The sequence below is a fragment of the Manis pentadactyla genome, chromosome 4, assembly GCF_030020395.1.
Source record: "Manis pentadactyla isolate mManPen7 chromosome 4, mManPen7.hap1, whole genome shotgun sequence".
Lineage (NCBI taxonomy): Eukaryota > Metazoa > Chordata > Mammalia > Pholidota > Manidae > Manis > Manis pentadactyla.
In genome coordinates this window covers 75,620,262-75,632,297 of record NC_080022.1, presented here as the reverse complement: position 1 = coordinate 75,632,297, position 12,036 = coordinate 75,620,262, and the positions used below count along the sequence as shown (strand labels likewise).

The following is a 12,036-nucleotide window of genomic DNA, read 5'->3' as shown; positions in this document are numbered from 1 at the left end:
TAGGACCAGCTTAAATACTGTTGTCTCCTCTTCCAATGACTCCTTCCTTATCTAGTCTACTTACTATTCCCAAAAGATCCTGACACAGGTAAATGTACAAATTATAAACACTAAGTATATATTAAACCTGGAATAAACCTTCCCGTAACACTTTTTGACAAAGCTATTTGGGCACTTACATTTCTTTGTAGAGTCTTGTATAAAATACTGTTCCACTGCTAAACTAAAGTGTGTCTATGTGTCTTATATGGCCTATTCTTATATCACTTACGAGTAGATATGTGTGTGTATTTCTGTTTGTATTACAGAAATATTTTAGGTTAACTATCAGCTTGGCATTTCCTGTCCCTAAGAAACAGGTAAGCTTGCCTTGAATGCCCAGTTTCACAGCCTCTAAAATCAAGAGCTTCTGCTTCTCATCCAATTTTTGAGACTCTGGCAGGTTATTTACAGAAGGCTGCCTGCTTTTCTCTCCCTCCACAAACACACAACACTTCCTCACTGCCTTTGTTCCTTGGTTCCACCGATATTGATATGGACCTGAAGCTCAACTTCACAGTTACCCCTAATACCAAGTTCTCAAGCATTTATGAATTCATTAACTTGGTACCAAAGATTTAAGAGGGGTCACGCTATAGGATGTGATACCTTTTACCCTGAATCTGGGTCCACCTCTCTTTTTCTACCCTCAATAGATTAACAAGAAAATTTTACTCATTTCTCAGACTGTTACAGTTTGATCATACTCAAGTTCTTCTGATTTTCAACTGTTGTTTCAAGTAAGATTATTTGGGAATTTCTTCTAAAAATATCAATGTTGTCATGAAAGGGATACCAGAAAATACCATTTTCTTAGCTTGGTATGTAGCCATCAAATGAATTGTAACATTTTGAATTTTATGTATTTGTAGTCAAGAAAAAGATAGTATGTTTTAACCACCATTGAGACACTAAACTTTTTATTCTAACACTCAGTATCCCTTTATATCCTTAAAATTATAGAAGACACCAAAGAGCTTTTGTTTATGTGGGTTATATCTTCTGATATGTACTGTATTAGAGCTAAAACTGAAGAATTTTTTAGAACAAAAGAATATACAAGCTCACATTTCATTAGCCTTCAGAGTGAGAACTTCATGCCATGTCACACCTCTGAAAATCTCTACACCTGTGGGAAAATAAGAGTGGAAAAGGCAAGCAGCATCTTAATATTATTATGAAAATAGATTTGACCTTGCAGACCCCCTGAACCATACTTTGAGTACTGCTGTTCTAACCTATAAGACTACCTCTGATGATTCTGAATTAGTAAAGTTTCTCTACATGTGAATATGGGAATGTGATCTCTGTACTTCCAGAGTTTAAGATCTCCTACCATGTCAAAAGAATTATAAGCTTCTGAGCTTTTCAAGTGAATTATTGGTGTGGAACATGAGAAATTTTGGTTGTCCTTGTCAAAATGAAAAAAGGAATGTATGCATAAAAATGTTTATATAAAGCATGAACCTTTTACTACTAGTGCTTCCTTTATCAGAAAACTATTGGAACTGTAAAATGCAATAAAAATCAGTAGGCACAAAAAACTTAAAATCCATTATACCAAACATTTTAAAAGGTTTGTGTATGGTGGACAGCAGCTGCTATTTCTAAAGCACCCAGCTATTATTCAACAAAGTGTATTTAATGTCCTAATTAGGGAAAAGCTAAACTTTTATAACAAAGAGGCCCCAAATACTATGGTGTACAGAACACTGGAATTTTTTATTCTCTAACATACAAAGATTGCATAAGATAAGAAATCCAAGTTATCAGGCTGGCTTTCCTCCATGAGGCCATCCAAGGACCCAGCTTCCTTCTGTCTTACTGCTTTACCATCCACTATGGCATTATTCTCAACTGCATGATTGAAGCTGTGTCAAGGAACTCCATGATCTACCTTGTGGAAGGAAAAGACTGCATTGGAGGATCATATGTCGTATGTCTAAAGGCCCAGACTCCAAATGAGCACACATAATTTCTGTTCCCATTCCACTATGAGAAGGTTGTCATTTAAACACATCTAGCTTCAAGTAAGGCTGAGAAATGTACTTTCTAACTAGCTGTGGGTCTAGCCACAACTTTTACTGACTAAGAGGGTCAGGGTGGATTTTAATGAATAATTCACAGTGTCTATTATATAGACTAATTTGTAATCAATGATTTTTTCCATTAGCAAAGTATTCTACTCAGGCTTTAAAATCCAAGCTCAAAATCTGTAACTGTGAGATCCTCTAGGGCCTAGAGTAAATACATTCAATGTGTCAGTTAAAAAAAAAAAGACCATACATATTTTGACATTTATAGCATACTGCTGTGCTAGAATAATTTCCCCTCTACACTTCCCTGGAACCCAGCCATCATTCTGTGAGAAGCCAGAGCCTCATAGGGAGGCCATATGAAGGTGTTTGGTCAACAGTCCTACCTGAGTCCAGACTTCAAATCATCCCAGCCCAGGTACCAGCCAGGTGAGGGAAGAAGCCATCTTGGAACAGATCTCCCAGTCTCAGCTATTTCAGCCCCCATCCATCCAAGTTGCCAGCTGATGAAATAATCCTATTTGATGCCACAAATACATGGAAAGAGACAATCCATGCTATGCCCTGTGCAAATTCCTGAACCATAGAATTTGCAAGCATAATAAAATTGTTTGTGTGCTTTAGGGATGGGGGCACAATAGATACAAGTGGCAATAGAAAACTGGAACATATATTCCAAACTGGACATTTAGGTAATCCCTCTTTTCAAACTTGCCATTGATAGAATTTTTCTGAAACATTTAAATTATCTAAGCCAATTAAAAACAAAGTTTAGCTTTTACAGTAAATTCACTCATTTGACAGTATTTATAGAGTACCTACAATTTAATAGGGTACATCTGTAAACCACATATCTTTGACCCAGTTATATTTACTCTTATGTTTCCTAAGTAGATTTTAAGCTTGAGTGAAAAATAATAAAAATCAGACTACTGTAATCTCCATAGCATTTAGTATATAGAAAGCTTATTATGAGTAGAAAAGAACCGATAAGAACTTGTTTGATCATAATTTTTAAATTTATAATAGAAGTATATATGTACCCATTTTTCATGTTCATACATAGTTTATTCTAATTAAAAATAAGAACTGCTAGTTACAAGTACTTATAAAAACAACTTTAAACTGTCACTATAAAGATTCTTATGAAGGGTTTCCTATTAAAGATGCTATTTTGGAAGAGTATTACAATCATTTGCATATGTATTTTTGTATGCTGGTAACTCACCTAATCTGTGTTTTGCTTTTACGGTTGAACTGTAAGCCTCTCACCAAATGAAATTTTAAAGTATCTTATCAACACACACACACAAGCAGTTTGAATGGTGTAAAATATGAGATCCACATTTCAATTGCTTTACTTTGTTACCCATCAACTTGAGCTTCCTAAAGTTCCATTTATCAGAGCAAAATGTGGATGATTCCAATACCATGCTTCAGGTGCCTTCATCATTTGAATGAGATAAAGTCTCAGCAAGATGTATTCAAGAAACTATGGTTCAAACTGTGTTATCCTGCTATAAAGCAATCTGCTAAACATTTCTGAAGCAATTTAGACAGCTGTTACTTAGTTGCAAACAATGTGGATACTTAATCTATTGAGTTGAAATTGGGGTTGCAGAGAAAATATTCAGTTTCTCCTGAGTTCATTTGCTACATAGAAAAATGTTTCCTGTTTTTTACATGGTAAGGATGGAAAGCTAAGAACTATCTATATAAAAGAAAGAATGAAAATGACCAACTTTATAAATTGGGTTTTTATTAAAGTCTGTAGTATTGCAGATATAATCATGCTATATACTCATTGTATAAACATATTTTAAGGGTTTTTACTCAAAAGACTATGACATGAATTTAATTTTTTCCCAGCTTATATCTTAGTATAAATTCTTCACAGATATTGGTAAATGATTTACCTATATTATCATCCTTTTTTCACTGTTTTCTTACACTGATAAAAATCTGTATTTGGAGTAAATAATTACTCACCTAAGAAATACATACATGCCTTCCTGACTTGAGACACATTTCAGAAATAATTCTTTGTATTGAGACAGTTAATAAAATATGTTACCTTAGTCAACTATACAATAATCTTTTATATTGATCAAACCATATTAAAAATTGAAATTCACTATTTATAACATGCATCAATATGTGAATAAAGACAAAGAGATATAGATACAGATGTTCATCAAAATAAAGGAAAATAAATGCTCGTTTTTTATTTATTTTTTAGCCAGCTATTAAAGATATCATTAAGGGTTTGACAAAAACTTCACCATGTAGACATATAGGTATAACTATAGTGTTAAAATTCAGGTGTAATTGTTTAAAATAATCGGTAGATAAGCTGGATTTCCTCATTTTCAATTTCTTGGTTTGACCTTATGAATTTGGCCTTATAGTTAACAATAATAAAGCAAATAATTTCTACAGCCTGTTGATTATTTAACAGATTTTACATTATCCCAAATTTTCACTTTTGAATTGTCTTTCTAAACTCATGAGCCTTCTAACACATTTTTCTCCTCCCACTGGTTTATGATATAGACTAACAATTCCAGTAATGGCAACTCTGAATGAATCATTTTTCATTAGCACCTGTTTCAGTGCCCTAAGTACCCAGTGACAGTTGATCTCAATTTGGGCCTTCTCCTATTATATAAATGATGAAAGAGTTTAAATTCTTTAACTATAAGGATATACTCAACTCAGTTGTTTTTTTTGAAAGGTAAATGAGGCCTGAAGCTATAATGACTTTATAAAAAAAACAAAGCTAACTCAAGGTGTTAAAGTTTGATTTGTCATCTGTATGTAGTTCATACAGGACATTCTTTGCCTAAGGCAGTGTTAACAGATGAAGAGAAGGACATTCCTGGGAACTGTAATAGTAAGGATTTTCTGCATATTCATTCCCTCTACACTTGCTGTGATATTGATGTGGTCTCTTTGATAGAGATAGCTTGTAGATAAATAGTAGTTAAACCTATAAGGGGCAAAATATGTTTTTCAATGTACCACCATCTCTTCCCTGACCTAGGCCACCTGCTTTCCCTCCTTACCTCCTTATTTACCCTACTTGATTAGAAATTACTTGAAATGGACTGGTGAAGTAAGACATATAGAGTAAGTATAATATCCCACAGCTACAGCCTCAATTCATTTCAGGGTTTGGTGGATTCTATGAAAAATCTATAATTCTGAGGTGATTTATACCTAACCTGTCCCAAGAGAACAATCCTAACTTTAAATTTTTCAAAAGAAAAACAATGCATATTTTATCCATAAATCAGTCTTAAAAATCTTCCTTTTCTTAAATCTATACATTTTTCAAATTTAAGTCAAGTCCCCACTCTCAGTGTTAAAAATAGAACAGCTATGATTTTTACATTTAGCAATTGAAAAAAAAATAATTTTCAGATTATGTATATATTAGATATATATGATTGGATGATTTATTTAACTCTCATTGTTAAGCAATTGTCAATGTGTTACATGTAATCCAAATTCAGTTTTCTTAAATATCAAGGGAGTGTGTTAGGGCCTCATTCCCATCTTAAAATTTGGGGGGATCTGATTAACATGATCAACCAAGGTACAGAAAAGAAAGTTCTTCATTTCCACTTCAGACCATCAGAGTTTAAGACTTGAGTTCTAGCTTTAAGTCAAATTGCCCCTACAATTCTACTTTTACTGTTTTTACCTAACTGTGTTGTACTATTTTATATTTCTCTGTGTGACTATATTGGCACCTATTTAATTGAGTCACAAAGAATAAAATAGTAAAGAACAAAAAGGGAAAGAGGATGAAACAACAGTAAAATTTAGAGTTAAATAAAATATACATTCAATTTACCTCTCTCCAGAGACCCTATATCAGCTCTTAAGTTCAACTCCCTGAGACTGAAATGATTCTTCTCTCCACCTGTGCCTGGACCAATATACTCATTGGAATCAACCATCACTTTTGATGAAACATAACTTGTGTTACATGTGTGTATATTGACATGGGTTAAATACATTTCTTATGTCTGTAATAATATTATAATAATAAACATTTATGCCAAGCACTATTCTAAAAGGTTTATATTTTGTCCTCCTAACAACCCTATAAAATACTACTGGTACTTATTTTTTATAAGGAGAGGAAGCTAGGACTCAGAAGGGTTAAGTGAACTGTGTAAGGATGCAAAGCTGCAAGAGGCAGACCCAAGATTCAAAGTTGGCTGGCTCCAAAGCCTATGCTCTCTTAATGTTAACATTGATACAGTGATGAACACCAACATCCATTTACTAAAGGGTTGAGGCACAACACATGTACAGAAACTAAGAAACAGCAGTTCCTCAGAAAATAGGATTTGGGACACCGTTATATTAATTCTAGGTTTTCTGTTATGTCCTCAACTAGCATGGTTACTATGCTGAATATTTCCTCTAGGTTATTCTCTTCTCTCTGTTACACCTACTCATAGTAGTCATTCAAGACTTTTTTCTTTTTTGGATTCATTGCCTAAGGAGGCCTGGGACTTTTTGAAGCTAGAAGACAGCAAATAATGAATAGGCCAGGAACTTTACTTTGTGAACCCTGACCCAGTGGTCCAGTCTCAGGACTAAGTTTCAGATACATGAGGCCACAGTTTCAAAACTCACATGTATTTTTTTATTACATATTCCTTTATAATAATAAAATCTTCCTCTTTGATAATATATAACAAAACTACTTTTTATATATGACTTTGGGGGATAAGATTACAATCTGCTTTACAAAAGGTAATGCTTCCTCTGGGGATATGTTTTATTTGATCGCTAGTCTATTCAAATCTGTGTAATAGAATTAATATTCTATATTAAAATTACTCAAAGGAGTTAGGAGGCCATGGTGATCCTTCTATCCCTACTTTTTCATTTGAAATCATTTTCATAGGCAGGAACACCATATGTACTGGTGTTCTACTGGTATGTAAAGGACATATAAGGGGCTTATTTTCATATCCCCAGTGTCCTACTTTCAAAATATACTCCTTATTACTGTGGTATTTTTCCTAATTACTAATTTCTAATTACATTCACAGCTCACTATTAATAATGACATCTTACTTCCTTATTCAGTTACACCTTTGCATAATGTTCTTTATACAATTGAACATTACCACTGGTATTTTGGATTACAGTTTACTAAACTCTTTAACACTATATTTGAAAAGGCATGTCATATGCCTAACTCAAAAATATAAAATTAAGACAATTTAGAAATGACCTTGAAACTTTTAAAAACATACTGCAGATATATTTAAGGAAGAATGTTATGTGAACACCATCTATTCATTCAATATTGGCTGGCAGATAGAGGGAAAAAGACGGTGTCATGAGAAGTGTGGTGGAAATCTCCCAAAACCACATATACTTTGAAAATACAGGAAATACAACTATTCCTAAAAGAGCGACTAGAAGAGTGCACCAGCCAGTCTACATCTGGGAGAAGTGAACATCTCATGGAAAAGAGTAAAGTAAAAAACTGTGACCCGGTGGGAATCGAGCACTCCTCCCACCCCAGCTCTCAGGCGGGAGGAAGAGAATCAGAGCAGGAAGGGAGTGGAAGCACAGGACTGCTAAACACTCAGCCCTAAAAATCTACCCCCAGAGCATGACCCACACTGTGTGGTACTCTGGAGAGGAGAGGGGCTGAAAACCAAAGTCAGAGACTAAGATTATGAACAGGTTACCACAACTGGCTGCCCTGGGACAAAAGAAAAGCAGGCGCTTTGAAAGACTTCTCAACAGTCAGAAGGCTGCTAAAGGGGCAAGGTTTAACAGAAGGAACAGATAGGCAAAATTGGCCCAGCAGACTCAGCCCAGCAGGTTGGTAACTTTCAAGAGCTTCAGGTGCTCTATTCCCCTGTTTGGCAATGCAGCCCCAATGTCCCCCACCGCATGAGCAGCCTGCCGCTCCTTCCTCCCTGCTGGTACCTGCGCAAAAACCTGCCATCTGTGCGCGATTGCTGCAGACCAGCCAGAAGGCAGCCCCGCCAACAGCAACTACACAGCTTAACACAGAAGCTTCTCCCTGCGCACGGCTAACCGGCCCAGACACTAGAGACAGGCATGGCAACCAGGAAGCATGAAAGGGCATTTCCCATCCTGCAAACAACTGCACCGCTTGCCTGTGACCCCCTCCATCACCCTAGGCCATTCCAAGGGCCACCCAGCCCATGGCAGCTTAGGGGATTAACCCAGAGGCTGCTCCCTGTGTGCGGTTTACTGGCACAGACAGTGGAGACAGACACTGTGACCAGGAAGCAGGAAGGTACATTGTTCTCCCAGCTGACACCTGTGCCACTCACTTGCGACTGCTCCAATCACTCCAGGACTATAAAAAGGCAGAAAAAGAACCTTGTTCCAAATCTGTTCCAAATCCCTCAAACACCAGAAAGAGGGCTCAGTGAGACTGAAATCACCTGTGCCCCTCACTTGCGACTGCTCCAATCACTCCAGGACTATAAAAAGGCAGAAAAAGAACCTTGTTCCAAATCTGTTCCAAAATCCCTCAAACACCAGAAAGAGGGCTCAGTGAGACTGAAATCACCAATCTTCCTAAAAAGAATTCAAAATAAAAGTCATAAGCATGCTAATGGAGCTACAGAAAAATATTCAAGAGCTAAGGGATGAATTCAGGAGGGAGAAGACTGAAATGAAACAAACAATGGAGGGATTTAAAAGCAAATTAGATGAGGTAGAGGAGAGAGTAAATGGAATAGAAATTAGAGAACAGGAATAGAGAGAAGCTGAGGCAGAGAGAGAAAAAAGAATCTCTAGGAATGAAAGAATATTAAGAGAACTGTGTGACCAATCCAAACAGAATAATATTCACATTATAGGGGTACCAGAAGAAGAAGGGAGAGAAAAGGGATAGAAAGTGTCTTTCAAGAAATAATTGCTGAAAACTTCCCCAATCTGGGAAAGGAAATAGTCTTTCAGGCCATGGGGATGCACAGATCTCCCAACACAAGGGACCCAAGGAGGACAACACCAAGACATATAATAATTAAAATGGCAAAGATCAAGGACAAGGACACAGTATGAAAAGCAGCCAGAGAGAGGAAAAAGATCCCATACAAAGGAAAACCCATCAGGCTAACATTAGACTTCTCAGCAGAAACCTTACAGGCCAGAAGGGAGTGGCATGATATATTCAATGCAATGAAACAGAAGGGCCTCAAACCAAGAATACTCTTCTGGGCAACACTATCATTTAAATTTGAAGGAGGGATTAAACAATTCCCAGATAAGCAAAAGTTGAGGGAATTTACTTCCGACAAACCATCTCTACAAGGAGGAGGAAGAAAAGGAGGGAAAAAAAAGAATCTTCAGATTGTGTTTACAATAGTGTAGTAAGTGAGTTAAGCTAGACTGCTAGATAGTAAAGAAGCTGCCCTTGAACCTTTGGTAACCACGAATCCAAAGCCTGCAATGACAATAAGTACATATCTATCGATAATCACCTTAAATGTAAAAGGACTGAATGCACCAATCAAAAGACATAGAGTTACAGAATGGATAAAAAAAACAAGACCCATCTATATGCTGCCTATAAGAGACTTCAAGCCCAAAAACATACACAGACTAAAAGTGAAGGGATGGAAAAAGATATTTCATGCAAACAATAGGAGAAAAAAATCAGGAGTTGCAATATTTGTATCAGATAAAGTAGACTTCAAAACAAAGAAAGTAAAAGACAAAGAAGGGCATTATATAATGATAAAGAGGTCGGTTCAACAAGAAGATATAACCATTATAAATCTCTATGCACCCAACATAGGAGCACCCAAATATGTACAACAAATACTAACAGAATTAAAGGGGGAAATAGAATGCAATGCATTCATTTTAGGAGACTTCAACACACCACTCACTCTAAAGGACAGATCAACCAGACAGAAAATAAGTAAGGAAACAGAGGCACTGATCAGTATTGGCTGGCAATCTCACATTTTAATATACCTGACACTAGATTTAGTTTATAACCAGTTAGGAACAACTTTCTGTTATTCAAATATTCTTACCTGTGTATTTCAATTTCTTGATTGAACTAATCTAAGTTTGAAATTCAAATTCAAACCAAATGTCCCTGGTGTTTTGTGTCTCAGACTATAGGCAATAAATGTTCTCCAGGCAATAATAGAGTATCTTCAGTCTGCATATTTAAGATTAATATGTAGGAACAAGAGAGGAGACCCCCTCACACATCGATATTTGGCCCTCAGCACCTCCATCAATGATCTTACTATTTTTCCAGCTCCTGCTGACAGCACTGAGAGATAATTCCCAGTCTAGAATTCTACCATTGACCTCTCTCTTGAATTTCAGCCTCACATCTTCTATTCTGTGCTGAATATTCTGAGTATTTCTCTTGAATATTTTCATTCACCTCAAACAAAAATGATCTAGAGCTAAACACATTACCTTTCCCCTTAGATTAGTCTCTCCTTCAGATTTCCTTATTTCTGTGATGATTATCTTGATTCTAATTATCCAAGACTGAAATAACAAGGTCATTTTTGACTCCTATCTCTCTACTTTCTTCCTACCTCACCCACTGTCAATAGACAAATCTTGTCTATTACTTCATCGATGTCTTACATCCACTTCTTGTTTTTTCTACTGCCACTTCCGTAGTTAAGGTTCCCAGTATATTTGATAGGCTCATAATATCTCATACTAAATATTCTCCTAAACCACTGGATGTTTGGATGAGCCATCCCTATAAAATCAGCTGCACAACTTTTGCTGCTGGGGTCTGCTTACTGTTCACAACATTAACATCAAATTATTCTCTGGGTTCTCTCCAGAACTTTTTCTTAGCTGCTTTTCTTTTTATCCATTAGTTAGGGCTAGCAGCTACTGAATATCCAGATTCTTTCTGTTTTTTCCATTCACACAAATCTTGTAGCAGAGCTCAAATCTCTGACAACACCATCTCTGATTTGGAGTTCTCACTTCGCCTTAGATCTCCTGTATTTGCGCTGCGCTCCTTTTGAATTATTACAGGAGTGAGTCATTTCTCAGAGGTAAAACATTCCCTCTCTGTCTCCCCACCCACAACCCCTTAATCTCCAAACCTAACTTCAATCTCCTCTTCCTAATCATAGGTGCACTTTCCTTCCCAAGAGACTACTGGCATATGCTGAAGTTCACACAGGGCCTCAGTCAGCCAACAAATTCATCTCATTTTCTACTTCACATGAATAATGAAATCTCTCATGGGGATCATGATGACAGTTGGTCTCTACTCCCTATTCAGCTAAAAAGTTTACCATAATGTGTTGGGTTTGGGGTTACACTTAAACTGCTGGGGCTACACATAAAGGATGAGGTTCGAATATGTGACACGACCATAAATATGTTTAAATAGGCTTCAAATTATGTGAGTTAACCAGTAATTCTGACCACTTCATATAGCATACAAGAATGCAAGGGAGAAAAATGTTATCATAGAAATGACCTTAAATCTTCTCTAAAAGAGAAACAGTATTGTCAGCAAACTTCAAAAACACATCTGTAAGTAGTCAGGAGTTACCTGGGATATACTTCATATCCTACTAAGTAGGTCGATACACCGTTGTCCCATGACTCTGAAGTTGAGAACATTGCCATTGGTCGGTCAACTGTTTTTTGTTTCTTCAAAAGCTTTACGAGAAAGGAGTAATTAGACTTCTTGTTTGAGCTCCATAGGGCTGTAGTTAAGCAGAGATACCTCTCTGCCTACAGGGCCTAGTGGGGTTGCACATATGAGGGAAGTAGGCAGAGCATAAGGAAAACGCTGGGAGCTTGAGCGTAAATGACAACTGGCATAGAACACAGAGCCTGGGAGATATTAAAAAATGATGGGGACTGCAGAAAATGGTAGTCTTTCCACCATAAAAAAGACTTTACAAAAATAAAAACTGCCGCTGCTACATGA

The 12,036-nt window shown here is 36.5% G+C and overlaps 1 long non-coding RNA gene across 2 annotated transcripts in view; it reads left to right on the top strand.

Annotated features, from left to right (window-relative positions):
* LOC118914876 (uncharacterized) overlaps nt 1-12,036 on the top strand; it is a 39,149-nt gene that overhangs the window by 15,701 nt on the left and 11,412 nt on the right. Inside the window, exon 3 of one of the 2 annotated variants that reach the window (XR_008997055.1) lies at nt 309-359. This is a non-coding gene — a long non-coding RNA (uncharacterized LOC118914876). Of the gene's footprint in view, nt 1-308; nt 1,625-12,036 lie in introns of those variants that run through there. The other variant, XR_005025788.2, reaches the window with a different exon arrangement.